Raw genomic sequence first — 27,176 nt, forward strand, 5'->3', positions numbered from 1 at the left:
ATATTATATCTGCATAATTTATATTTGCATTATTCCTTGAAAATGTACAAATTTGGTGGTGTTCGTTAGTCAGTTAGTGAACTTTTTGTTGAACTGATGTACACTGACCACTTTATTGAGTCGGTTCATTCTCGCTCGTTTATGTTGCACTTATTCAGTGACTGAAGATGGCGTAAAGCCGAAACTCATATTACATCAACGTAGGAATGAAATTGAGATTGGAGTAGGATCTGGCCGTTTTACGACTAGTATTGGTCTATTTTCATCTCCATTTTTGCCAAGAACTCCTCATTAAGCTCAAAGTTTTTTCCCAAATACCAAAGCTTTTTCATAGACTCCCGTGTGTATCTTTCAGGCACTGACTTTTCCTCTACCAGGGATCCCTATCCCAGCCGACATAGGCCTTCGAACCAATAGAGGACGTGTTCCACTGTTTCTTCTTTTTGGCAATAGCTGCTCAGGCTTGTTTCTGCGGCTGAGAGTACGCCACCGGAGGCTGCGGTGTCCATTTAGAAGACCAACTATTATTCTAGTCCTACCGCGTCCTAGATTTAGTAGTCGCATGCCTCTGGACACTGAACACTTTACTGTGTCTAATTATTAAATTCACTAGTTTCGTGGTCCGCTTGACCGATTAATATCTTTCAATTAATTAAGGTTTTTAGTTGAGATAAAAAATTCAGCATCACGAGCGGGATTCGAACCCACGATCTTCGGCTGCTCGACTACTTGAGCTAAAATGACTTCGAATCGCTTGGACACCAACTTTCCCATCTCAACCTCTAATTATGTTGTACGTATTCAGTTCCTGACTGAAGATGGCGTAAAGAGGAAACTCATTACCTCAACGTAGGAATGAAATTGAGATTGGAGTAGGATCCGTCCTCTTTACGACTTGTATTGGTCTATTTTCATCCCCATTTTTGCCAAGAGCTCCTCATTAAGCTCAAAGCTTTTTCATAGACTCCCGTGTGTATCTTTCAGGCTCTGGCTTTTCCTTTCCCAGGAATTCCTATCCTGGCCTACATAGGCCTTCGAACCAACAGAGGACGTTTTCCACTGTTTCTTCTTTTTGGCAATAGCTGCACAGGCTTGTTTCTGCGACTGAGAGTACGCCATCGGAGGCTGCGGTGTCCAGTTAGCAGACCACCTATTATTGTAGTCCTAGATTTACTAGACACGTGCCTATGTCCTAGGCTACATTTCCAACGAACGTAGGTCCTAATTTTTTTTTCATCGTCTGATGGATTCAGGTTTTTGGCAGTTCGGTATGCTACAAAGGGTTCAGGGCCAATAGCTGTCTTAAACGATCTTTCCACGGCCATATAAGTTCTTCATTACATATTATATCTACATAATTTTCAATATGTATCAAAAACGTATAAATTTGGTGGTGTTGGTGTGCGAGTACAATCAGCTTGTTAGACAGATGGACACTGAACAAGTGTGTTATGTTGTACTTGTAGATGTAGATGTAGATATGTTTCAGGATGGTATACTGCGCCCTTTAAGAGCTATTGTATCCCCCGTGCTCTGCTTAAAGCACATCGGTGAGTAACTTGATTAATAGGCCCGGTTTCGTTGGTTGTAGTTCTTCTATGGTCACATTGTACATCCCAAAACAATTCCTCCTGCGGGTTAATGTAGCTCCGCAGTTTGTTAGTAAATGTGTTGGTGTCTCTTCTGCTTCCTTGCAGAATCTACATGTGCCATCTTGGATTATTCCAATTTTCTTTAGATGTCCATTTAATCTACAGTGTCCTGTCAGGAATCCTGTTAGGATTCGCAGTCTATTCCTGCTTCCTTTGACACATTCTGTAATTTCTTTCTTGCCAAAGTTGGTTAGAAGATTCTTGGATTGTCTATGTCCAATAAGTGAATTCCAAAGTTCGCTCATTTTCTTTTTGTCCTTCTGTCTGAGATATTCGTTAATAGTGTGGATTCCTATGCCACAGAACGGTTCGAGTCCTATCAGCGGTGTGGCAGCCCCTTTCCTTGCAAGGGTGTCCGCTTTCTCGTTGCCTTCTACTCCCATGTGTCCTGGGACCCAGCAGAGGCTGACTTTATTCTGCGTACCTAATATGTTTAGTTTGATTTTGCAGTTCAGCACCATCCTTGAACTAACGGTATTTGAGCTTAGTATGTTGTACTTACTCAGTTCCTGACATTTCTGTAAGGCGAAATGCCGAAATTCTAAGCTAGCTTTACGAAAACAAGCGAGAACAGACGGACCCAGTAATGTGACCAGCGTCCATCAATTCAACAACTTATTGATTTGACAAGAAAGACCAACCCAGCAAGGATAGACAGACCAAATTCAACTCACAATAAAACTTATATATGCTGAAATACATTCTCTAACAAGGCAAAAATGATTGAAAGTGGGAGATTTAACCTTTACTTTCAACCATATGATTTTTAATAACTAAAAGGGTAGTGGCTTTTTTATTTTTTTTTATATAGCTTATCCGTAATAATCGGATTTAAGTGAATGCCCGATAAGTCAACAAGGATCGAGTCGATTTTATTACCGGCAATAAAACGGAGACTTTCCGGAAAGTAGATACTTGAAAGAGCAAGGTTCGAAGTGGTTTCAGCCTCAGATCCACTAACAGGCGTGAGCTCAACAGGTCAACAAATTTACATTTATGTAACGTCGTCTCGACAATTTTGATGAAAATTCAATTCAACAAGGCAAAATAAAACCCAGATGTGAAATAGGTAATAATCAAGTTTAAATTCGTGTGTTTAAGAAAAAAAAGCGAACAGGAATTTTAATTGTACACTTCAATACACCAGAGCAATAAATTTAACATTTACTTAGCCTAACCTCTTATCTTTATTCACTTCACCTCGTGAGCTATCAACAACAAATAATAATTTCTTGATGACTGGCAATCCTAATTCATCTTAATAACGTGGAATTATACTAATTTTATACAGCCAAGCTGCATTTAATCTGCCAGACTACTTAGAACTATTATTATGCTAGCCCCCAAATTATCGAGCTTTCTTCGCACACAATTTTTATGCCATGCTTTAATCATGACGCGTTTTAACCAGTCCATATTTTATAGGGGGTCGTATTTTTTTTTAGAAAATACGAAAAAGTCCACTGAAAATAGACTGTTTGTAAACCCTGTAGCAATTAATCAGTGGTAACAGGCTTAAATGTTTATTTTGTAAAGTAACAAAACTGAGCCTACCTTTATCTGTGGAATGACCAAGTTTATTAACTCTTAAGTTTTTCCATCACAATAGATCTTTTATTTTTAGCTAAGGAAACAGAGATGAAAATAGCAAAAAAAGTATGTGCAGGTTGAGTTATCTAAAACCCAGACATCAATCATGGCCTTTCAGCCGTCTTCAGGATTGCAGCATCAAACACATTGATGAGATGATTACAATATGACTTGATTTTATTTAGTTACATCAATCCACCGAAAATAGAAATCACGAAAACACAACGGAAAAAGTTCAAAGTTAAAAAAGTCGTAAAAATAAATGACGGGCGGACACACCGGCATATCTCACATTATTCACTCAAATGAGCCAACCGATCTATTCTGCGATGGGCGTCTGTGATTCAACGACCTCAAAAGTAATTCCTTATGCAAATCAGATCTCTTTCGTGACCCATTTGTTGAATTTATTAAGTGAAAGTCTGGACTTATTTTCTACTTAGCAAACCAGATTGGAGATTGAATCACATATTGGCGTCCGCTCAAGTTCTCTATCGATACTTTAAACAAAACTAGTTTCTCAACGTCTGTAACTCTACTCGAAACATTTGTAAATATACAAAACGTTTTGTTGTACATAGGACATAAAATAGAACATAACGTTTGTACCTTGAATCCAAAAAAAAAAAAAAAAACTTTTATAACAATTATTTTCAATTTTTTAAATCATTTCTGTAATCAAATTGGAAATATGGCAATACCGCTTGTTAGTAGCAGATCCAATTTACCGTGAGCTTTCAAACAATTTATGATGGCAATTTCAAAAATTAATTAAGAGCCTTTCATTATATAAGTAACTGCCTTTTCAAATATACTTCCAGAAAGCTCCTTTTCCCCCATTTTGAAGTTTTAGTGATTTTTCTCTTAAAAACTCTCATATATTGTGTCCAAACAGAGCTAATGGTTTTCCTCGAAGATTTTCGCTTCTTTAATGAACTGGAGGTTTCTTTTCTCGGTTATGGTATCGAAGAAAGATTGCCTTTTCTAGGTGTCATAGACGTTTTCCTAGCTATTGCATAGGTTATGCTCTGTCTCCTCTGGACATAGAAGACAATGGTCATTTGTTAATAGTTCCATTTTTTAAAGTGGTAGTAGGTATTTACTGGGTCCTGTTAAGGTTTGCAGTTTCTTTCTGTTGGGTTACTTCCTTTTTCTCCCATTGAGTTGTTTTTCGAGTAGTTGTTTCGCTTTCCTCATGCCTGGCTCTCAGTATTTGTTGTGTTCTTTGTACCAAGATTCCAGCCCACTTTTTAATTTGGCTATGATTTTTAAGCACAAAATGGATTTGGGTCTTGTTGCCTGGCGGGTCCCTTATTAGCTAGGATGTCCTCCTGTCTCGTTCCCTCATGACCTATGATCTCCTAGTCAGATTACTTGTAGATCCCAGTTTTTTACAGTATTCAGGCAGTTCCAGATTATAATTATTGTTGCACCTTGAAGCTGATTGTTATTCATTTCATATGACCATGTTTCTATGGCTAGCATTTTTGCTTGAAAGATGGTTATGATGGCCAACATTTTAAAACATACTTAAAACAATTCCGTGCAGACTAAAATCCGGTTGTTTTTTATGAAATAAAAAATAAAAGGTAAATTTAGAGTAAGATTCCATTTTTTAAATTAACCTGCTGAATGTTCTGTAATTTCGTACGTTCACACTTAATACATTAATCGGCCATGTTACGATGAAATTTAATTATTGTTATAGCATTGGATAATTCTATGTTTTAAGCATAAATTTCGAATTCACAGGAAAAACCCAGCATATGTCCTACTATAAAATTGTGAGCATAATCCAATTTAACAATAACAAATACAATAATATAATCAATTACAAACTTTTATATTCTAAGGAGCAACTCTTGCGTCATTAGTTCGTTAAAATTTACATATGCCCTTTATTTTTTTAAAATACGTACATGTTTCGCATAAACAAACATAAGCAAGTTATTTATAACATTTACAACAGCCTTGACACGTAAAAAATAGTAGTGTCCAAAAAATATTTTCTCTTTCAAAGCAAACTCTACACAAGAAAATGACATTTTTCATATATGATTAATAAATAAAAACCATGTATATAAGATTAACTTGTCAACAAAAAGTACATTTTTGCTTTATTAGAGAATTATTAAAAAAAATTTACAAGTGTAGTCGAGCACGATCAGATATCAGACAATTCCAACAAAAAAAGATTGCTAGAGGTATCATTTTACAAGAAAACAATTATTTTGATGTATATACAAGAACAAATTTTGTAGATAATTAGAGTAAGATATTTTTAAACTTAAACTATACACGTTTACTTTTATATGAAGAGACTTTTAATACCTTTAATTTTTTATTTACAGAATTTAATTAACAACTTTTAAACTTTTTAATTTGTTGCTTTTATACATATCTAAAAAAGTAGATTATTTTTTATCGATTTTTTAAATGACTCTATATTTTTGCATTTTTGAATTTCAGTCGGTAAATTTGAAACCACTTGTAAAACACTTAAAAAAACACACACACACACAGAAAGAGAGGGAGAGAGAAATAGAGAGAGATAGAGAGATAGATAGATAGAGAGAGAGAGAGAAATAAAGAGAAAAATAGATAGAGATAGATAGATAGAGATAGAGATAGAGAGATAGAGATAGATAGATAGATAGATAGAGAGAGAGAGAGAGAGAGAGAGAGAGAGAGAGAGGAGAGAGAGCGAGAGAGAGAGAGAGAGAGAGAGAGAGAGAGAGAGAGAGAGAAAGAGAGTGAAAAAACTGATTATACAAATTTCGTCTGATTGTGTCTCAATTAAACATCGTACAGTAATGCATTTTATTACAACTGAAGAAAATCCAGTTAAAAACCCAAAGGGAAAAGGGTCAATTTCACCCAATACCATTACCGAAACCGCAGGTGCAAGCCGGCTAAACGGTAGAAAAAAAAATTGTACCAGGTTGAGCTTGAAACGTGCTATTCCAGACCATAGTAATAAAAATCACGTGTAATAAATAAGAAAATTAAAATGATAGGGAATAATAGAACGGTGAAGGTTTTCATCGATAAAAATATACGATCGATGGTCTACTGTCACTGTTTTTTCTGTTTTGGGATCGGGCCACCATGATAGCTCAAACTATTAAAAATGATTAAGGCCGGCTTAGTATGTTGTTCATCTATCTTTTAAAGTAGTTGATAACCTAAAATGTCCACAAACACCCAAGAAGAGTATAAAGTATTAACTTTCAAAGCGGTTTATATAGTTTCATGCTTTGACATGACATGTGGGTTCGAATCCCACTCGTGACACTGAGTTTTTTTATCTCAACTAAAAACCTTAATTAATTGAAAGATATTGGTCAAGCGAACGGTTTGTATGTATCAATCCATTATATTTAGTGGACTATTGACCAAATTACTTCTTTCAATTAATTAATCTTTTTATGTAAGGTTTTGGTTGAAAAACGGCAAAAAGGAGGGAAAATTCAAAATGTGGGGTTGAGATGGGAAGTGTCCTAGTGGATCGAGGTCACGATAGCTCAAGTGGTAGAGCAGCGGCGTTTCAAGCCGAAGATCGTGGGTTCGGATCCCGCTCGTGACACTGACTTTTTATCTCAACTAAAAACCTTAATTAATTCAAAGATATTAATTGGACAAGCGGACCACAAAAACTAGTAAATTTTGACATGACGTCGTTTCCTACGTAAATCGCTTCGTTAATTAATTTCAATTAATCGGATTTCATTTAATGTTAATGCATCAAATTGTTTATAATGTACATACTGAGAGAGCATTAGAGCGATATCGATTGCTCATCTGTGAATATTGTAAAGGCCCAATACTACGGAATACACTTACGGATCCGGAACAACATCAAAGAAAACCCTAATGCGGACATGGATAAAAGGCTGGGAGATAACCCAATTCAAAGAGGCAGATGAGAATTCAGATGACACCCTACTAACACTTTAACTCAACCAAACAATAAGATACAGATAAGAAAAGCATTGTGAACAAGTTTCAAAAACTGTTTACATCTGAATCAATGTGGACTGGAAATTCTACATAATCACTATATTTTAGACAATTTAGTCAATTCCGAATTTAAAGGGAAATTACTGGGTGAAGAAACCGGATCTCGAATTAATAACTCGATACGCCTTTTAGATAAAAAGCTATCAGAGGGAACTGATATCGGTTTAGCATCGAGTGTCATAACAGAAAGATGTCCTTTTATCGGCTAAATGTATTAATGGATTATCTGGTTTTTATCGAACTATATTTTGACACCGAGGAACATACCGAAATTGAAAATACGCCAATTTGTAAACAAGGGGATTTAATGGATGTGTCAAAAACGCCTTTTTGCCAATGGAAAATAAAATCTGTAATCTAGGTAGATCATTCATGTTCCTCTTCTCGACAAGAATTTACCTACAATTATGCTAATGCGGCGGTGGCCGCAACGGTTTAGGCGTTGACACGGCGCTCATCACTGTAAGGTAAAGGTCCCGGGTTCGAATCCAGCGGCCCTGCATTCGAACCCGACGTACTTACAAATGTTTTTTTTTCAAAAACATCGGCCCCCTGAGGATTGATGAGGTCATATACTGTGCTGTTCGAACCCTCGTAAAATAATATGCTAATATATAGGAGAATACTATGTATTCAGAATTTGTAGAAAAAAAAGTGTAAAGAATTACATGACAAACTAGAACTGTATCATTAATTAAATTCACTAATTTCGTGGTCCGCTTGACATTACAATTAATTAAGGTTTTTAGTTGAGATGAAAAAAAGTCAATGGCACGAGCGGGATTCGAACCCACGATCTTCGGCTAGATACGCCGCTACTCTACCACTTGAGCTATCGTGACCTCGATCCACTCGGACATCAATTTCCTACCTCAACCCCACCTTATGAGTTTTCCCTCCTTTTTGCCATTTTTCAAATGTCGTGTAATCGGATTGGATTCTCGACGACAAATGAAATTTTCACGGAGAGCTATAGTGAAGTGTACTTCATTTTAATTCATTAAATTCACTACTTTCGTGGTCCGTTTGAACAATTAATACATTACAATTAATTAAGGTTTTCAGTTTAGATGAAAAAAATTGAAATGAATCCTATGTTATAACATTTAATTATAAAATGTTCATCATCTCTCCAATGGATGGCTAAAAATTTCATCTACAGTATTTTTAAACACCCCATGAAAAAATTGAAAATATTATTTTTTGGGTCGTTCTGAATTTCGAAAAACCGGATGGAAATTTATAAATGTCTTCTAAAAAGTAGGTGTAAAGTGAAGGCGGTCAGACAAAAAACCTGCTTTTGAGAAACTCGTTAAACAAGACCATCGGATCGCGCGGTAAAATCTGCTCCCTCTACATCCTTAAAAAAATAAATATAAAAATATATAAATTAGATTTATTCTTAATTAATCCCTCTATTGATCATTATCCGAACATCTGTAATGGCTAAATACAATTTAAACTAGTTTACTCCCTAGCAATCTGGCAAACAAGATAAAATATATCGTATATTTAATATAACTATATTTTTGATTGTTTTTTAAAAAGTGCTTATCCCCTGCCCCAGGCATATAAAGCGGAAATTTACGCCAGATATAAACAAAATGCAAAAATATGTATGCATCTGGGCGTGTTTACATTAATGAAACGTCGCCTGTTGTACAAATATTAAGCATATCGCGTTTTGTATTTTAAGATCGGGTGTCAAGCAACATATACTTCAAAATTTAATTAAAAAACAATATAACAACTGCAAGATCGAATCTCAGGCTTAATTAAGCATGGGAAGGTTTCGTTATTGTACACCAAAGACTTTAATAAAATAACTTCACAAAAAAAATGAACACGGGATTCGTGTTTTTTAAAAAAGTAAATACAAACAAAATAACCCTCCAAACACTACATTTTCTACTTTGACAGTAAATAACGATAGTTTTTTTTGAATTTTTTATTATTCCAATTTGAAATTAGACAAACAAGGATTATAGGCCAGGTTTTAAAAATTAAATCTGCTGGCATTTTGAAAATTTTTCCTTATATTCAGTACGTATATAAAACATTATTGTTGAAATTCTATTTTAAAATAGTATATTACCTTTGATATTTGAATCGTGCTAAATGGCTTTACAAAAAGAAAATTAAGTAATAAACATGGGATTCGTCCTATTAAAATCTAAGTACACATAAATTGGCTAAAACCCTCCAAATAGTAAGATTTCAGTTGTGGTATAATTAAGCATTTCTTATGATTCCAATTCTAAATTCGAAAAACCGCGATAAAAGTCCAATTTTTAAAAAGAAACCTATACCCTGCAGGTATCTAAAACGAATGTTTAAAAAAAAACATTTTTGAAATTTTTCCTTGTTCTCAGTACCTACATCAAACATAATCGTATAAAATTATAGTTTAAAATAATTACCTTTGATATTTGAAACGTGGAAAATGTCTTCACAGAAAGAAAACAAGTATTAAACAAGGGATTGGTCTTTTTAAAATATAATTACAAATAAAATGTCTAAAAAATTCTAAATACCACGTAATTAGCAACAATTATTTTTCTTATTATTCCAGTTCTAAGCCCGAAAAACCACGATTAAAGGCCAGTTTTTTAAAAAATAAATCTATAACCCTTGATGTTATGAAGGTTTTTTTTTCTTATATTTTCCCTTAAATTCAGTACCTACATAAATCATAATAGTATAAAATTAAAATTTACAAAAAATTATATTACTTTGATATTTGAAACATACTAAATGGCTTGACAGAAGGAAAATGATGTAATAAACAAGGGGTTCGCATTTTTAAAATGAAATTCAAATAAAAAAACACCAAATACCACGTTTTCAGTGGTGGCAGTAATTATCAACAATTATTTTTCTTTATTATTACAGTTCTAAATTCGAAAATCACGATTAAAGGGAAATTTGAAAAAGAACCCTTGCTTCTGTTTTGAATTAATGCTTTAAAAAAATATTTTTTAATATTTTTCTTTGCATTGCAAAAAGCATATATTATCTTTGATAGTTTAGCCTTGCTAAATGACTTCTCAAAAAGGAAATTAAGTAATAAACTTAATTTCGTGTCTTTAAAATGTAAGTTAAAATAAATTGGTTAAAAAACTACAAATACGACGATTTTTGTTGTGGTAATAAAAAGCAATAATTATTTGTGTTATTATTCCGACGTAAATCCGAAAAACAATGACTAAAGGGTAGTTTTTCAAAACAAAACCTATACTCTGTATCTTGAATGAATGTTTAAAAAAATAAAGATTTTTCCTTGTGTCCAGTACCTAAATAGAACGTAGGATTATAAAATTAACATTTAAAAAAATATTAACACAATATTGATCACCTTTCGTATTGGAAACATGCGATAATTTGAAGGCACATAAACAATATGGAGTACAGGCTTTAATCAAAGTGAATTTATTAGCAGACAGAGTGCTAAGCCAATATCTATTTTATAAAAAAAAAAACTTAGGAAACTAAAAATTTACTTTTTGATTTCTTGTCATGAAGTAAGAGTATATATGCAAAACACCTCGAAAAAAAAGTGGGATAAAGTAAATTTTAGAAAATAACCAGAGAATAGAAGGGAAATTTTAATTCGATAGATTTAAAACAATTCGTAATGCTAGAAAATGAATACATAAATAGATAAGAAAAAGGCTAAGGTTACTACTTCACTAGTAATTATGTAAAAACATTCCACAGTAGTAATACTTACTGGTAAATTATGTAAAGATGAAATTGGTGTTTTTCAGCAGAGTCTTATATTTTTAAACAGCCTTTGAGAGGTAGAGAAACGATCCGAGGATGCCGGCAGATTCCAAAACTCCCATACCCCTAGGAAAGGACACAGCACATGCACTCGCGGGTCTTGTCGCTCCGGGGGACTTTTATCATCGGATCAATAGGATGAACGGAGTGAGTTTCTCAAAAAGACAAGCTCAGAAGATGTGGACCACTCGCTAAGTCCTAAAGCTCGACGATACTCCCTCGACACTCACTGAAAGCTGACTGGTGGCCAGGTCGGTCCCTCCACAGGTTCTACTACCATTTCAGACAAAGCTCGACTTCGCGACCCTACTACCCGTCCCGGAATCAACCCCATTTTCCTGCAAACACCGTTTTCCATATTTTCCAAACCCGGGTCTTGAGGCGCAAAATTGGATTTGTCGGAATGGTTCCGAGTGCGGTAGACGTCGGGCTTCGCTTGGAAAAAATTTTTTTGGACTAACGTTCCGGACCAAGTTCCCCTTTGGAAAACAACCCCTATTTCGGGATCAACCCCCTGCTTCCTGCAAGCGCCATTTTACACACTCGCAAAACCTGGACGCAAATCTTCTATGTGGGTTGCATAATGTCATGCGTACGTCGAAGAAAAAAAAAGGGGAGAAGTTGACGTTTCGGAATTTTCTACAAATCCTGGAAGGATAAGGACTTAAAGCAATGTGTATGAGTGTTATAACTCCATAACAAATGCATTTACTGCCTTCAATTTTGATTATCAAAGTCAACATTTTTCTTTACCTCGAGGTTTTTAGATTGGCGAAAAAAGACAAAAAAAGAAAACAGAATAGAAACATGCAAGTAGAACTAATGTACATCAGTTAATTAACATTTACAGGAGAATCGGTAAAAATCATAACACACGAGAAATATTAACATTAAATCTAATTATATGCCTTTAATTTTACATTGTGCATGATTTTTCATTGCATATTTCTAATAATCCAATTTATGTGAGCTCCTTAAAACAGGATGAAGGGAACTGGTAATTTTAGTACTTAAGTAAATTAAATTAGATAGACTAACTTATGTATATAAATAAATATATCTAATAGTTGTACATGATTGAATGGGTTAACCTGCTGTGGTTTTCAGATGAGATTTTTTCTATTTTTTAAAATCTAACATTCCCTAAAAATTCGAAATATTTTAAAAATCTAACATTCACTAAACATTACGAATATTTTAAAAATCTAAAATTTAGCAATCATTTTGATAATTTAATAATCTAACATTCACCAAACAGACAGAATATTTTAAAAATCTAACATACGCCAAACGTTCTTTAGATTTCAAAAACCTAACATTCACTAAACATTCACAGGATTTTAAAAATCTAACATTCAATAAACATTACGAATATTTTAAAAATCTAAAATTTACCAATCATTTTGATAATTTAATAATCTAACATTCACCAAACAGACAGAATATTTTAAAAATGTAACATACGCCAAACGTTCTGAAGATTTTTAAAACCTAACATCCACTAAACATTCACAGGATTTTAAAAATCTAACATTCACCAAACATTCCGAATATTTTAAAAATCTAACATTTACCAATTATTTTGATAATTTAAAAATCTAACATTCGCCAAACAGACCGAATATTTTAAAAATCTAACATTTACCAATTATTTTGATAATTTAAAAATCTAACATTCGCCAAACAGACCGAATATTTTAAAAATCTAACATTTACCAATTATTTTGATAATTTAAAAATCTAACATTCGCCAAACAGACCGAATATTTTAAAAATCTAACATTTACCAATTATTTTGATAATTTAAAAATCTAACATTCGCCAAACAGACCGAATATTTTAAAAATCTAACATTTACCAATTATTTTGATAATTTAAAAATCTAACATTCGCCAAACAGACCCAATATTTTACAAATCTAACATTTACCAATTATTTTGATAATTTAAAAATCTAACATTCGCCAAACAGACCGAATATTTTAAAAATTTAACATTCGCCAAACATTCTGAAGATTTTAAAAATCTATCATTTGCATTTGCATGCAACTCACATTTGACGATTTTAATTTGATTTAATTTTCTGATGATTTAATAATCTCAGATTCACCAAACATTTTGAAGATTTTAATAATATAACATAACATTTTAATAATGTAATATAACAAACTTCCAAATATTTTAAAAAATCTAACATTCACCAATCATTTTGATGGTTTAATAAACTAACATTCACCAAACTGACCGAATATTTTTGAAAATTTAACATTCACCCAACTTTCAGAAGATTTTAAAAATCTAACATTCATCAAACATTGTGAAATTTTGAAAAATCTAACGTTCACCAGACACTGAAGATTATAATAATATAATATTCACCAAACAGTCTGAATATTTTAACAATGTAACATTCACCAAACATTCTGAATATTATAAAAATCTAACATTTGCAAAACATTTTGAAGATGTGAATAATCTAACATTCACCAAACATTCTGAATATTTTAAAAATCTAACATTTGCAAAACATTGTGAAATTTTGAAAAATCTAACGTTCACCAGACATTTTGAAGATTATAATAATATAATATTCACCAAACAGTCTGAATATTTTAAAAATTTAACATTCACCAAACAGTGTGAATATTTTTAAAATTTAACATTCACCAAACTTTCAGAAAATTTTTAAAATCTAATATTAACCAAACTTTGTCAATTTTTAAAAAATGTAACAATTGCAAAACATTTTAAAGATTTTAATAATCTAACATTCACCAAACAGTCCGAATATTTTAAAAATTTAACATTCACCATTTAATAGGAAAACGCAGTAGTTAAATATATTTATATGTGTTAATATTTTTCCTCAATTTTAAATGTTTCAATTTGTTATTTAGCTTATTTTGTACAGAGATTTGTTTATTTCATATATTTACTTTTCTTTTATACAGTGTAGAATTCAATGTACAGTATGCTGTATAGAACGTACTATGGGTTTTTCCCGCTAAAAGTCAGTTTAAACTGTTGGTTGCTTTTTAAATTTCCCTTAGGGGTTTGTGGGACAAGCATTGGTAATCACATTGTGTCGGCATTTTTAACGCTTTCTTTGACAAGAATCAAAATAAATTATACGGTTTGTGTTATTTTAGAGGAGGGTGAAGCACATCCTGAATGTAATTTGAGAATATTACCAATGCATGGCAAATCAGAATAGGCAATGCACAACTGCGCGCGTGATTTCTGTCAATAACAATCAACTAGTGGAAGGTTTGTACACTGCCCAAATTACAAAACCAAAATATAAATAATCAAGACGTCATTAAAAAAAATCAATTATTATGATTACTGAATGATGCTATGTATATAGAGAACAATTATTTTTATTGAGAATGATTCACTACATATCTAAGGTTTTCGTCATAAATCTACTTGATCTTTATAAAAAAACATAGTTCGTAGTTACAGTTAGATAGTAGTTTTTTTGTATCTAGTTCTGTTTTTGGGACACATTTTAAGCCTCCATTTAATAAATTTTTTCTTTATTTAGTACCATGTTTGTTAAGTTTATAACCCTTGGGTAATTTGATTGGTGTTGTTTATGAGTATTTTTATTTTTAAATGTTCCGTACTTCATGTTTTTAATTTTTTTATCCAAGATACTTTGTTTTTTATCAATGATAAATTTAACATTTGATAACATAATCGAATTTATCCCATTCTACTTTGAGTATACAATTTATGTAATTCATTATTTAATATGGTTTCATGGCATTTATGTTGTAAGAGAGTTGGTAAATTTTTAGCATTTAATTTAGCAAGAAACGAATTTTGGGGTTAGGCTTAATTTCAAACATTGGGGGTTGAACCAGGTTGAATTGTTGGTTTTTGAGCATGAAAGTCTTAATTTATAATAAAGTTTTAAGTTGAGTTCTTGTTTACTGGATGATTTTAAGTAGGTCAAGCTAGTGTTATTCACTGCGTTATGATCCATTTATGCTTTGACTACAAATTAATAGAAATGATAAATGGTGGGGTGATGTTGTTCAATCTTTAGAAAAAGATAGTTCCTACTCACTAACTGTGAAAACAATTTTTCTATAAAACTACTCTTAGCTCTAGAACTTTTTATTTTTGGGGAAATAATTAAACAAAATATAGAAAATAGAGGGAAAATTTAAAAAAAGTGGGATTGGGATGGGAAGTTGGTGTCGGAGTGGATCGAAGTCACAATAGCTCAAGTGGTTAGAGCAGCGGCGTATTTAGTCAAGGGTCGTGGGTTCGAATCCCGCTCGTGACACAGCTTTTTTTATCTCAACCAATACCTAACATAAAGATTAATTAATTGAATAAAAAAGAGAGTTAAATGCCTTTTAAGAAGGGCATCCTTCAAGAACTTTCAATTTAATTTTTGAAAAAACTACATCTTTCAAAAACATCTAAATTTAATATTTGTAAAAAAAGTAAAACAAATTTGCAACCTCGTTGAAAAGATTCACGGTATAGCTTAGCAAATTTCATAACAATTTCTTCGTTTAATAAGCTCTCTAGCGGTATACGCCCTTTTATAATTACACCGAACCCAAATGCAGAAATTTTATACAAAATGAGTAAAAAGTGGTGACGGTGGGAAAAAAGGGGTGGGGCGGTTAAGTAATTCAACTTTTTGTCCTAGCCAAAATTTATTTGACTTTACTTAATAAAACAGAACAGACAGAAAGAAAAATGAAACAAAACCTATAAAAAAGATAATTTTACAATGACGAAAGAAAGAAAACATGACTTATACAAATTATCGTCATTTCTGTTCGTATAGAATTGATTAAAGGCACTTGCAGCATATTGCACAATATAAAAAAAAGAGAATAAACATAGTGAACAACCAAAGCAGAAAAATTGGAGGAAAGATCGAAAGAGAGAGAGGGAGGGAGAGAGAGAGAGAGAGAGAGAGAGAGAGAGAGAGAGAGAGAGAGAGAGAGAGAGAGAATAGAGCGAGAGTGAGAAAGAGAGAGAGAGTGAGAAAGAGAGAGAGAGAGAGAGAGAAAGAGAGAGAGAGTGAGAAAGAGAGAGAGAGAAAGAGAGAAACAGAAAGAAAGAGAGAGAAAGAAAGACACAAAGAAAGAGAGAGAGAAAGAAAGAGAGGGAAAGAAAGAAAGAGAGAGAGAGAAAGAGAGAGAGAAAGAAAGAAAGAGAAAGAGAGAGAAAGAAAGAAAGAAAGAGAGAGAGAAAGAAAGAGAGAAAGAGGGAGAACGAAAGAAAAAAAGAGAGAGAGAGAGAGAGAGAGAACAACAAGATGAACGGAAGTTGTAAAACACAACTTTAACCTAACACACAGCACAACAAAAGAAAAATTGAACGAAAAATCAAACAAAACACATAACAATAAACAGAGTACGCAACCAAAGTAGAAAAATGCTGACTTTCCTTTTTTTTGGTGCTTTTATTTTGAAAAAAGTTTAATATCTCCGAAAGGGTTGAGAATCGGCCATAGTACTTTTTGTTGTATTTGAGGTGAAGAAGCACCTGACGAACTTATGCGTGAATCATATAGTATAATATAAAAAATAGAATAAAAGAATAATATAAAAAGAATAAAGTATATAAATTATTCAATAATAATTTTGTATATAAACAGCATCATTTAATTGAAATATGTGCTGGTTTTTAAGAGTACAAATATTAAAAAAAGGAGGCCGCAATTTGAAAACAGTCATTTATCCTACACCCTGAGAAGGGGGAAAATCGAGAATCGGAATTGACTTTGTTAACGCCTGTGACTAGACCCATCATATCCCATCCAGACGGTGTGGGAAATTGATTTTTCTCTTTTTCCTCGCCGACACCTTCCCCTCCGCTTAAGTGCATTATTTCCAGGAGTTCTTCGAGTTCAAACTTATCTACCTGAACCTTTTTGAATATGGAAATTACTTTGAGCAACTCGAGATGAGTTATGTCACACAATTTTTCAATCGGCCCCGTTAGCCTGAAGCTAACCTTAAAAAAAATGCGAACGGATCAGGACCTGATTTAATTTCGTTATTCCAGAAATACATACACGTTTTATTTACATTTTACATATTTAAACGGAGCTAATCAAAAATGAAAAACTCGTAGATCTTTTTTGGTATGTACCGGCTCCCCTAATCTGGAGCTTCTCCTTGGACCCCCTATTAACATCAAATACAGGTAAAAGGGATCGTCTCAGTTGGGAACAAAGTCGTGCTGGCATGGCTTCCTCCTACCTAACGGCCTAGCGGATTTAAAACTATTAATTTCAAATACAATAAAAGCAGAATGGAAAAACCACAAAGCTCGTTAAAATAGATATAACCATGCCAACTGTAGCAGGTTAAGAAAGAGGTCGGTCGGAGGACAGGTCAAAAGGGGAAGACTATGCATAGGTCATACAAGAATAACTCACGGGCACCTCCTGGCCGCAAAGCGACTGCGTAGAAGACCGTAGCAAGCATAAAATAATGGTCGAGATAATTTTCAACTGTAGAAGGCTTGATGTTTATTGGAACAATTTTGATATATCATCGGACCTGTACGTGGTCTTGCGGGAAAAGATAGCTGTTCTGGTTCTGGTACCTCACGGGTACATGAATTTTAAATGTATATAGTGTTTGTATTAATTTATTGGCATGAATGAAAGGGGTTGTTTAACCACGCCCCGAAGAATACTGAGTATCTGAGTAGCGGATTTGGTTGGATGAGGTTATAAACGTACCTTACTGTGTATGTCATCTGGTGGGCAGATACTTCTTCGAAGCGTGAACGACGCGTGCCGGTTTTTTCTTAATTTAGCTGGATGAGCCACCGGGTTTACGAATCGGTAATGAGGTCTAGGTATCTTGGGTTGTTTTTGCTGCAAGGATGTGAGGAGAGGATTGCGGTGTCCACCACGAAGGTCATAATATGGGTGTTAGGGTGTATAGGCAGCGAGTATTATTATAATTATAATTTTAATTTTATGTTTTATATTATTTAATATAAATAATATAATATTTTTTTAAAATGAGTGTCGCCAATCCAAACTTCCAAACTCTATACACACACACACACACCTACGGTATGTCCTTATACTGTTTTGTATTGTATGTTTTATATTTCGTCTGTAATCGATAACCTGATGTACAAATGAGAGGCTAGCATTCTAGGATATTGACTTAGTTTTGATATAAAATCATAGTCAGAAACAGATCGGGACACTAAAATGGCAGGCTGAAAAATAAGCGTGAAAGACCAGAAAAATAACTAACTAATAACAGGGCTATACGGATTTTTAAATGTCTATAGTGTTTGAGTATTTTTATATTAATTTATTGTAATGAATGTAATTTTATGTCAAATACAGTAAAATCAGAATGGAAAAACCACACGGCTCGTAAAAATAGATATGACCCCTGCCAGATTAAGAAAAACGTCACTCCCTTCTCCTCGGAGAAGACCCAGACACTTCTCCGAGGAGAAGGGGTCGAAATGGGAAAAGACTATATTGCCAAGTCTACGCATAGGTCATACAAGAATAACTCAAGGGCACCTGGCCGGTAAGCGACTGCGTAGGAACTCATTATGCAATTAGTGAAAAAGAAGGTTTTTTTAACCCAGCCCCCAGTACACTGGGGTGAGTGTATGACGTCTGGAGAGTACAAGTAATTTATTAGCGTGAAAGGAAGGGGTTGCTTATACCCCCGCCCCGAGGAATATCGAGTACTCTGGGGTGGGTGTATGACGTCTGGAGAATAAAAGTAATTTATTAGCGCGAAAGGAAGGGGTTGCTTATAACCCCGCCCGAGGAATATCAAGTACTCTGGGGTTAGTGTGCGACGTCTGGATAGTAAAATAAGTCATCACCGAGAATGTAGTGGGTTTAACCACGCCCCGAGGAATATCGAGTACTCTGGTGGGAGTGAATATGACCATAGTTCTATGTATTTTATATGTATTGCATGTTTTGTGTCCATTCTGTAGCTGACAAAGTGAGGTACAAATGAAAGTCTAGCATTTTTGTATATCGACTTAGTTTTCATACAGAAGCATAGTCAGGAACGGATCGAGACGCTCAAATGGCTGTAGGATGAAAAACATGCATGAAAGACCGGAAAAATAAGTAAAAACACGCAGAAATGCGGGCGATGACCTCAGATGTTGATAGGCCCCTAAACATCTCACATTATTATGATTAGCCGAATGTCGTGGGTTCGAAACCCCCTCGTGACTAACTTTTTCATTTCAACTAAAACCAAAAAAGGTTAATTAATTGAAAGAAGTAATTTGGTCAATCAGACAACTAAATATAAAAGATTTAATTATTATTATTAAACCGAACTCAGTACGTTCTCTCTTTTCTCTTATGCGTGTATTTTTCTGTTTTCGTCTCGGGATTTTATCGGAGGGTATTAAGATTATTTTATTTTACACGACAGCAAACTAAATCGGAAAGTACAGATTCTAACGGAAAATAAACTCGAATCGCTAAGTGAATCCCTTTATAAGGCTAGGATCATTAGCATGTTTATCTACCACCAGACGGGGCGAACACGCTAACGTCAAACTGGATTTTCTAGTTGCTCAATGTGGATTAGGTGAAGAAACCGGTGTCCTAACGTAGCATGTCGTTAACAGAAATTAGGAGCGATACTGGAAAGTAAAACGTCACATTTGGACATCGTGAGCTTGACATCAACAAAAACGACTAACGATAATCACAGGGTCGATCACCTTGAGATAAACTAATCTAGACATACGTTCTAACAAAACAAGTCGTCAAATAAAAATTATTAATTTAAATAGTTACTTAGTACTAGAAAAGTCATTTTTTTAAAATGATCCGCTTTACATCAGAAAATAATTCACGCAGCATGGACTGTTTCTAATGTAAATTAATCTACTGCTTCAAAGAATCTACTTACTTGTTTTTTTCTACACGCCCTCCAACACTGACTACAATTTGTAATCCAAAGGATTGAGGTCTGGGCTGGCAGGACACTTTTCCTAGCTGATAAATTCAGGAAGGTTCATTCTTAATCTGGGGCAAATTTCTGTGTCCTGAAGCTGAATTCTGCTGGAATATCTACGGATACGAGTTACTAACAAGATGAGTTACCATTTTATCAAATAAAGGTTATGGCAGAATATTCAGAAATCGTGAGATGCGGTCTGGTGTGATGTAGGTTTCAGAAAAACATTTTCTTTATCGTGCCAACGTTTCGAACTTTATTGAGATCATCTTCAGTGCCTGGGATTTACAAACATTGTTTACATTTAACAAATCCATGTAGGATGTGGAAAAGTGAATTTATACAATGCACAATATATATTTTTTTATATATTCAATCAAAGTATTTCTACTCACTCAAAGTGTTTGTCTTCTGTGTAATTGTGCCATTCATTGACTGAATATATAAAAAATATATATATTTTGCATTGTATAAATTCACATTCCCACATCCTACATGGATTTGTTAAATGTAAACAATGTTTGTAAATCCCAGGCACTGAAGATGATCTCAATAAAGTTCGAAACGTTGGCACGATAAAGAAAATGTTTTTCTGAAACCTACATCACACCAGACCGCATCTCTCGATTTCTGAATAATTATCGATTAACGGTCACTAATCACCACACAAGTTGTGGCAGAAGTTACGGTAGTCTAGGATAAATTTAAAGTACCTTTACCTTACTAAGTACCTTTAAAAAAAATCATTTGGTACGTTTGGCATCAGCAGAAAAAAAAACAATAATAAAGCTGAGCTGGTGGCGGAATATCGAGTACCCTCGAGTACCCCAGTGTGTGTTTTAATTGTAAATAGTCTATGTTTGTGGTGTATAAAGGACACATGAGTAAATGTATTTATTAGCGAGATTGCTGATGAATGTATGGGGGGTGAATGATGTATTAGTCTACAGTCTATTGTGTGAATGAATCGGCTGCCTTCGCAATATAGGGTACCTTGGTAACCAACCATATAGGTTTAGACAATAGTATGATTGTGTTGCATGTATGAAGGCAGGTGGTCGATGCCAAAAACACGTCCGGATGTTTTGATTTAGTATAGAAAGAATATATATTATTCAGTAGATGGAGTACCGTAGGTATTGAGGAGGTATAAGAAACTGGAAACATAAAAATAAAATACTGCCGAGACTTTAACCAAAAAATGCTGAAGAGGAAAACAATATCGAGAGCCGACTATGAACTAGCTATTCGCCATTAAAAAAATTTCAAAAACGCTACGTTTACGACTCTTGATGTAAATTTGAAGCATTTGTTTAGTGTTTACTTTACTCTACTTAAGATGAGCCAGACATAAATTTTGTCGAATATCACCCATTCACTAATCCTATTATTAGAAACACCTCCTGTGTACAGGGGACACCACCGTTTACAGGACAATGCAGATTCATTTTCTACATATACACCTCTACTTAGTCCACACTATAACTACAGAAAAATATCACTATCGAGTAGTCCTATAGTCAATCACCCTGTAGATCTGTACGTATACAGATTGCTATGTGCTATCAGATGATAAAAATCCCTATTGACAGGACACCTCTAGAAAGAGGACACCATGACTGTTTCCTAGGAAGAGGTTTCATTGGATTTGTAAACAACATGCATAACTTCATGTTTTAGGCCTTTTTGAAGCCGGTTAAAGTAGAACGGGCTCGTGCCAAGGAGTGTAGCCCATGTAGGAAATGCTTTGAAACGGCCTGAACGGCTTCAAACGCCAAATCCCTACTGGTTGACTCAAGTCACAAAGCTGGGCTACGTCCGTCACACCAGTCGCTGTAGTCGGTCAACTGAATTCACTATGGAAAAAGATCCTACTTTAAATTACAATGTGGAACAGTTTATTCGGATTAATCTCTCGATATAGGACATGAGGTTTAATGAATATTGTTATAAAACTGAAAGAAGTGAAGCTTGGAGAGACTGGGTTTCCTTATTTTTTCCCTCCTCTTCTTGCAGAAGAGCAAAAACATGAAGGTCGCCCAACGGGAAGAAGTTAATTCCACAAATTGCCTGGTGTGAAACCAGCGAATTAAAGTCTTCACACAGCAGTTGAGAGTCAGAGAACTCAATTGGATCAATTAAAACCCAGTATACGCTGCAAATATGGCAAGTGGGACCTTTCCCCGCCCTAAGTCCCCCAGTACTGGCCACTTCCAAATCACGTGGCTGGAGTCTGCGATAGCTCCAGTTAGTTTCTGGTCGCATATCAGTGATTCCCTCCTCCGAATGCAGATGCGCCTGGAAGAGATTATGGTTGAACCGTAATCTTGATATGCTGACGAAGTTTTTGTTCCTACCACTTTTTTATTGAATGGTGAGTCCCGTAGAATTTTCACTTTGTATCCGCGATACCTACCCACAGGGACATCTTCCCTGTGGGCCAGGGCAAAGTCCGACCACCAACCCTGGTGCCAGGGGGTAACCAATGATGGAGGCATTATCTCTATTACCTTCCTTACCCTTCCTACCCATTTCCTTTTCCCTCCCTCTCCACCCCTCAGCTTTGGCAGAGGATTCTTGGGTTACTGAACCCGCACCCCTCAGGCAACGGGTGCATCAGTAGGGAGTTCGTTCACCTCTCGGGTGGGCGATCAGTCCCACCTTAAAAATAATACTGAACCACGGGAGTGGAGTATCCAACCGGCTCCACTAATTGAGGTTGGACTCGTGGTGGTCGTGGTTTGTAAACAAATTGTACCTAAGCTGGAGGGGACCGGCTAACCGGAGCTAGAGATAGAATGCCTTCTCTATCTTTCCGGGGGTGGTGAAAGGCATGGCTAAAAGGCTGTGCCTTTTTGGGGCACTTCTGAACTTGGATAGTATTGCACCACCTCGCTAGCCGAGGGATGTGACAAGTCCATGCATGTAAAATCTTCCTGGTGTTCTTTCGAGAACACTAGGCGTCTGAAAAGTCCCCTTGGGGATAAGTCCGGACGTTAAAGATCCTCATGGGGCTCAACACCCATGAGTAAAAATGAAACAATCTGTCCTCAGCGATAATTTGTTCCTTGTTGATTTTTCTTTGACATTGCCCAACGTTGCCCCTAGTTGTCATGCCCATTACGTATAATAACTGACAAACGACATTCAATATTGAACTAGTTTGAAGATTTTGGAATAAGATTAATACAAGTGAAATGCTTAGGCGCTCACTTTATTGATTGGACATAACTGGTGTTGAATAATTTCAGAAGAAATGCATGGAGCTGATTCAAGGTTAATTGTTAAAGTACGGAGTGCAATCGGGTAAAACTCATCATCGTACTTTTTACGTTTTCGATTCTATTGACCACTATGAACGAGTCAATTAGTAAGTTTAGACGATCGATTTGTCCTGGATCCGTAAACTAATCGATGCACCTCTTGCTACCGGTATTTATGTTAACATTTGGAAATCAGGCGCGCTTGCTCTTTAAAAGCACCACCGCTTTGGGCGTATGGATTAACACCGCCAAGACACGAAGCTCTAACGGTCTTGTGCCATGTTTAATTATAGGCCAGCATAATTTGAGGTAGATCGACTAACGGGTAGTTTAGTTTAGGTAATAACATCCATTCCTCGAGGCGGTGCACCAGAGTCTAATAACCATATTAAAATCGGGCCCATTTAAAACGAGGTTTGTTGTACTTTTTTAAAATGTGCTATTCTTACACGCTTAAGAACCGATGCTAACAATGCAAATACGTCCAAATTATACCGTCGGTCGATGACGTGTTACGAGAATTTCGGTCAAAACTAATTTCTAGCCAGTTTATTTTCGACGCTGGGTGATTTTCGGCACGACTTTTACGAGCTTTCGTTTCTATAGAGAACAGTGAAAGAGAACGGCAAAGTACAATTACCGTCAAGTCTGATAATGCCATTGAGGACCAAAGAACCGATCGTCTATGATGATATTACTGTTGCCAGTCTTCAAATTTTTAAATTAACAACGCATAATAGCATTATATAAAAATTCGTTAAACTTGTGCTAAGGGGAAAAAGTGCAAAATCAAGGCGATAAGAATGCGGTTACAACACCATCTACGATTTGAAAATAATGGAATAACTAATTATGATTATGAGAAAAGAAAGAAATTCAATATATTTCGGCATAAAAAAGAAACTAGATCAAACATATATTCTTAACTGTCATCAACATAAAACGAAAAGTATTTCGATCACATTCACCTAATAAACCGACATTTCAAAATAAGGGAAGCCCAAAAGATCAATAATAAAAAGTATGCGCTGGATTTTTTTGAAAGTACTTTTTTATTTGTTTATTTTTTACTAGGGTTCGCAACAGCAGAGGTTATATCAACCCTCGGGGTGCCAGTGTTTTTTTTGACAAAAAGCCCATTTGTGAGTAAATATGTCGGGTTCGAATCCAGCGGCCCTGCATCCAGACTGGACTGTAGAGAAGGTTGTTCGATGTGCTCCATTTAACTGAACGGTGTCATTCCTCGGCTCCATATAGAAAGCGTGTAGGAATGCCACCCGAGAATTGTTCTTGTTGTGTTTGGGTCGCTTGTTTCGATTTTTTGATGAAATTATTAATGTATATAGTGCTTTTAGATATAACGTCTTGTATTCCTTTGTGTATTAGAACCGAATGTATTTATTAGCGTGAATGTGCCAGTATTCGGGTAGCCTGTTACGAATTTTGCGGAAAAACATTATTGTATTATTGTACTGGCACTTTTTTTACGAGGGTTCGCAACAGCGGAGGTCATATCAACACACCAGTGTTTTTGAGCCCATTTGTCAGTATGTCGGGTTCGAATGCAGGGCCGCTGGATTCGAACCCAGGACCTTTACCTTACAGTGATGAGCGCCGTGTCAACGCCTAAACCGTTGCGGCCACCGATGCCCCCCCAAGTAGATTTTTTATTCATTGCCTTCATGTCTAGATATCCCTTTCCTTACGCCTTCCATTTCTTTACTTTTTTATATTTTTTATTTAATTATCATTTTAATTCATAATAAATAGATAGCTCAAGGTACCGAAATATTTAAGGAATAAATAATGGAATGGGTTAATCACTATCAAGACCACTGTCGTTAGGCGGCCCTCGGAGGAGCTGACCAGAAAAAGACGGGTTATCCTATCCTAACTCGGTTAAGATTCTCTCCGGATCGCCTGTTCCGAATATTGGTGGAAACAAGGTTGTTTACATCTACAGTATACATAATGCTGATATTGTGTATAGTGTGTGTGTGAGAGTTCAGGTATTTATTAGCGTGAATGTGTAGTGTGAGAGGGTCGATGGCGGAATATTGAGTCCAATTAGTGTTATATTTTAGGTGAAAAGGCTGATGGAGGAATATCGTGTACTCCACCACCCTAACTGAGGGTACTGACGTGCGATACCAATCGATATAAGTAAAGCATCGAATATTTCCATTCGATACCACAAGTATCGAATACTTTTTGTAGTATCGGAAAATTTAATCAAATAGATTTTTCGTCGAGTGTTCAAGTAATATTTAATTGTTATTTACCTTTCATCAAACTGGGAATTGACTATTTACTGTTAAGAGCGCCAACTAGCAGCATGTGTCAACAATAATCGGGATTTTTGATTGGAGGTTAGTAGCTCTGCTGATAATTCTGGTAACTCATAATTCTTTCCCGCGTCGCACCTCGCACTTTCAATTTCAGTAATTTCTTATAAAATGTTTTTGTCTTCAAGTCTCGAAAATGTGTTCGCCTTCCTTTTCGTAGGTAGATACCTAATCATCTCCCAAAAGTAATGCCTGAGGTTATTTTACTAAAAAAACTGAATCGCCTTTTGTAAAATCTGATGAATACAGTGGGAATACGTCTTTTTTTTCAAACATTTGAAAACCAAACACCCTTTGTCAAAACTCGATAACGATAAAATTGAAATATCAATTATGTTGAAATGTGTCGGCAGTTTTTCCTTTTTCTTACCTACGTACCCGCTGTATAAAAAAATACTTAAAAATTAAAAACCCTACAATTTAATTATTTTAAGGCATGAGCGTATTTTAACCAAAGTCCACAATATGATCATTTATGAATAAACGAAAAACTACTCATATGAGTAAGTACTCGTTAGTATCGAATAATTTCCGTCGATACTCGGGTATGAATATTTCTTTCGTTACCAGTATCGAGTACTGGTATCGAATATTTTCTATTATCGCACGTCACTAACTGTTGGCGCTGGAGGCTGGAATGACTGACCAACAAGTTGTTGATAGCCCCTGGAGACCAAGCTCGACGGCTGGACGGATAAGACCGAGATCTGACCCCGGGCTGCCAACACACGGGATTGATGATTCTGGAAGCCTACTCGTAATTTAGTGCAATTTACAGAAGCTGGTATTGCCTATGGGTTGCGAGAAGTGGAAGGTTCAACTGTGTACGTATGTACATTTTATTGGCAGAAGTGAGCTCATATAAATCAGTAATCAGTAAAAAGGGTTAATTTGACGGAAAAAAGCTGTATACATTTGTATACACACAGAAATAATAAACATAAGTTCTATTATGTTCTACTCATGAACTAACATGTTTTTCTTTATGCATATGTTTTAAAACATATCAAAAGTGTTAACTATATTGTGAAGATCAACATGCAATACATTGGTTCTCATTTAAAAGTAGAAAACGTAGTAAAGTAGTAACATAGAAAAATCTGTGGGAAATAGCCTAGAGGTTAGAATAAGTCAATTTAATAACTCTTAAGTAGTGCCGATATTCCTACAAAGGGCGAGTGTCAGGTTAGAGCATGAAGTACTCCACTGTTCACCATAAATCAACAAACGATGTTGGGACAAAAGTTCACAACTTTGGAGGAAAGCGCGGGGTCGGGGCGAGCGAGAGTCGCTCCATCCAGGACAACTCCAATTAATAACCAAAAGCGGACATTCAACCCTCCTGTTCGCTTAACGTAATTGCTCTAAGTTATTGGGCGGGTTCAACAATTAGGTCGGCCTGCCACCACTTGTTACCGTAAAGTGTTTACGCGGTAAAACGATTTTTAAATTATTACCACTCACCTTTTAGAGCTGATTTCCGCCATATCGAACACCCAACTGTCCTGGTGACGGTGAATCATATATATAGAAAGTCGAGTCATCTGCAACAGAAAATATATTT

General features: G+C 35.1%; 2 protein-coding genes and 1 non-coding gene across 4 annotated transcripts in view; 1 reads left to right on the plus strand and 2 right to left on the minus strand.

Moving 5' to 3' along the window:
• The window catches only part of LOC106662103 (neurocalcin homolog), a 325,618-nt gene that overhangs the window by 141,390 nt on the left and 157,052 nt on the right, over positions 1 to 27,176 (minus strand). The gene's annotated exons all lie outside the window — the stretch shown is intronic.
• LOC106662113 (neuronal calcium sensor 2) overlaps positions 1 to 27,176 on the minus strand; it is a 316,486-nt gene that overhangs the window by 132,834 nt on the left and 156,476 nt on the right. Inside the window, exon 4 of one of the 2 annotated variants that reach the window (XM_014385924.2) lies at positions 27,077 to 27,156. The gene's annotated coding sequence lies outside the window, so the exon portion shown is untranslated. Of the gene's footprint in view, positions 1 to 10,992; positions 11,805 to 27,076; positions 27,157 to 27,176 lie in introns of those variants that run through there. The other variant, XM_014385933.2, reaches the window with a different exon arrangement.
• Trnae-uuc lies at positions 6,756 to 6,828 on the plus strand. The gene has a single exon. It is a non-coding gene; the product is annotated as a tRNA-Glu (tRNA).

Source organism: Cimex lectularius, unplaced genomic scaffold, assembly GCF_000648675.2.
Source record: "Cimex lectularius strain Harlan isolate CLEC.00 unplaced genomic scaffold, Clec_2.1 scaffold1, whole genome shotgun sequence".
Lineage (NCBI taxonomy): Eukaryota > Metazoa > Arthropoda > Insecta > Hemiptera > Cimicidae > Cimex > Cimex lectularius.